This window comes from Lactuca sativa, chromosome 7, assembly GCF_002870075.4.
Source record: "Lactuca sativa cultivar Salinas chromosome 7, Lsat_Salinas_v11, whole genome shotgun sequence".
Classification (NCBI taxonomy): Eukaryota; Viridiplantae; Streptophyta; class Magnoliopsida; order Asterales; family Asteraceae; genus Lactuca; species Lactuca sativa.
In genome coordinates, this window is record NC_056629.2 from 169,578,265 (window position 1) to 169,581,726 (window position 3,462).

Consider the following 3,462-nt stretch of genomic DNA (forward strand, 5'->3'; position numbering starts at 1 on the left):
CCTTTTATTTTAAAACTTTGCGGAAAAATTTATCCTTACAATCCATATGGAAAACTTGTTGTTATCTATTCCTAAGCAATATATCATAACTCTTAAGTAACAACTCAAAATTCTGATCACCGAACCATGCGATCAAAATCCATCTTCGTGATCAGAATCAGCATATACTTCCTTTAAGTTTCTTCACCTTTTCTTTGATTCTTAAAACATCAACATGTGACCTCGTCACATTATGCAATAAGAATCTCAGAATAGAAACTTAATAGAGTTAGACAATGGACTTTACCTGAAGTAGAGTCAAACCTATTGACTTTACCATCCTTAAGATGTTTAAGGTAAATTTAGCAGCTTCGCAACCAATGTCTTTCCTTTGGCAACAGAATCTTATGGACTCTTTGGAAACGGTACATGGGACTATCACAGACTTAACCTTTCTTTTTACCATTTGGTCAACCGAGTTGACTATGGCCGATCCCTTTCCATTGGGAAGAGAAAGTTTTTCCTGGACCTCCAATGTCACCATTTTCAATGTCCAAATAGGTTTGGAAAGTAGATCTTCCAATCCAATTTGCTTTACTAATGCTCCAAATCACTGCTGATTTAGCATCATTAAGCAAATAGGTAAGATCATTAAGGGTCTTGTCGCGACCTGTTGTGACATCCCCAAAATCTCGGCCAGAAAAGACCGATTTTCATTTATGCTTTTAAATATTTTCAGAGTAAATCCTTTTGATTTGAAAGAGTTGCAGAATTTGTTCCCAAAAACAAAACATGATAAAACATTGTTTACCGAAGCATTTCATAAAAGAAATGTATTTTCATTATAATCAAAACTCGGGGTGTCATGTTCCGATACAGACCAATAAGCATAAACGAATACATTACAAGTCATATAAAAAATATAAACATATGCAGACTTGTAAACAAAACAACTTGATGGTTCGTCCATCTCATGCCCTTCCGCCACTACCTGTAATACAATTTAAAACTGAGTGGGTCAGGCTTGGGAGCCTGGTGAGCATATAGGGTTTTCAACCCACAATAAATATCATATTTAATTTTCACCAACCAACAATAACCCAATTACCCATTCCCGTTATTCTCACTTTAATGTCCCTAAAACAACTAACATAAGGGACCTAGTCTAAGAATATTTCATCGGGGCGACAACACATGCTTCGGGGGTACCTCAGCAATATAAGTCAAATAAGGCAACCATGAGGGGGATGGAGTATAGCGAATGAACACCCAAGTTCATTAACACCTACAGGTGGCGAACCTGCTAATGTTTCCACAAGACTGTCTAGAATAGCCAGTGATCGTCATCTAAACCCCGCTAGATGACTCAATCAAACAACAACGAGGCCTCTCATCTGTTTATTACACACCAACTGTCTACCCATGTTCTACCCAACATATTAGTAGATAAAAATATACTTTTGTATACATAGTTTAAAGAAAACCTGTATAGCATGCTTTAATCAACACATATATCACATAACAGATGAGGCATACACACATAACACATATCTCATAAAGAAATAAGCAGATCTATAAGATAGAAGAGAGTGAATACTCATTCACACATAACACAACCAAATATATACACATAGCACGTATTTTTATATAAAATACTTCGTATTATTGTATTAGAAAGAAAATAACTACACACTCACTTGATCAGAAGATGATCGGACAACACTACGGCTTATAGAAGTAGTAATCCTCAGCAGATCTGGAAGATCTCCTCGAAAATCGAACTTCTCGCGGGCAGAGCTTCGACTCGGGAACCGCACTTCTCGGGATCTTCGGGATCTCGGGACTTGCCTCGAGGCTAGAGTATGATACCGGGACTTCGGGATAGCTTCGGGGGTTTTTGCGCAGAGCTTCGACACGAAAATGAGAGGAAATTGGCAAAAGAACCCGGAACCCTCGCATCCTATTTATAGGAGGCTGGAAGCCTCAATTACGCGGGGCGTACAGCAGTACGCAGCGCGTACTGCTTCAAGTTCGTAAGCGCATGCGTCATCCGAAGCCACTTGCTGCGATGTCGACACCCTCGGAGTACGCGGGGCGTACTCGAGTACGCGGCGCGTACCTCGAATCAGATCAATGACTCGTTTCGGATAATGCTTCCGAATTTTGATTTAAATATAAATACAAAATGATTAATAAACTTCGAAAATTCATAACTTCTTCATACAAACTCCGTTTTCGACGTTCTTTATATCCACGGAAAGGTGAGACCACGCTCTACGACTTCTGTTTAGACTCCGTCGACTAATTTTGACTTTATTTTTATTAATTATTTTTAATAGGCCGGGACAGAAACTTTCGTTATAAATTCATAACTTCTTCGTTTGACGTCCGTTCTCGCCTAACTTTTTATCGTTTCGATACCAACAATGAGATCTTCGATTCTCATTTAGATTGCTTCGGCTAACAACCGCTCGATCTCAAATCGAGTAAAACAGACTGTATACCGCTAAGCCGGAACTTCGATAAATCATAACTTCCTCATACGAAGTCAGATTTGGGCGTTCTTTTTATTGACGCTCTTATCTTAACATATTCTACAACTTTATCCAATGATATCAAGTTTATTTTAAACTTAAATTTCGACGCTTATTTTTATTTTTAATTAATCAAACCACATAATTAAGCAATTAAGCACAAAACACATAATACTCAAATAATACATTATTATTATTTCAAAACGGGTTACAAAGTTAACCTAGACTATTACATTGCTAAAAGTGGCAAGCCCGGAAACACAGGCGTTACAATTCTCTCCACCTTAGAATGATTTCGTCCCCGGAATCACACATCGACAAACAAATGCGGATAGCGACTCAACATGTCACTCTCCGTCTCCCAGGTGAGAATCGGCCCATTCGTGTGTTTCCATCGGACAAGCACTAACCCAACCATTTTGCGTCGCAACTTCTTAGTCTTTCGGTCAACAATTGCCTCTGGTTCTTCAATCAACCTTTTGTTCTCATCAATCCTCAATTCAGAAATTGGAATTATATCGGGAACTTCTCCCGTGAACTTCCTCAAATAACACACATGAAAAGTGTTGTGAATTCCATTCAGTTCCTCGGGTAATTCGAGCTTGTAAGCTTGATTCCCAATCCTCTGAAGGACTTTAAACGGTCCAATAAACCTTGGACTCAACTTTCCCCTTTTACCAAATCTTATAAGTCCCTTCCACGGCGAGACTTTAAGCAAAACCGAATCCCCAACCTCAAAAGTTATCGGTCTTCGCTTCTTGTCAGCATAGCTCTTTTGACGATCTTGAGCTGCTAACATTCTTTCCCTAATTATTTTCAACTTTTCAGCAGTTTGATGAACCATCTCCGGTCCCATAAACTGCTTTTCCCCAGCCTCAAGCCAACAAGACGGCGTACGACACTTCTGTCCATACAAAGCTTGATAAGGTGTCATCTTAATGCTCGAGTG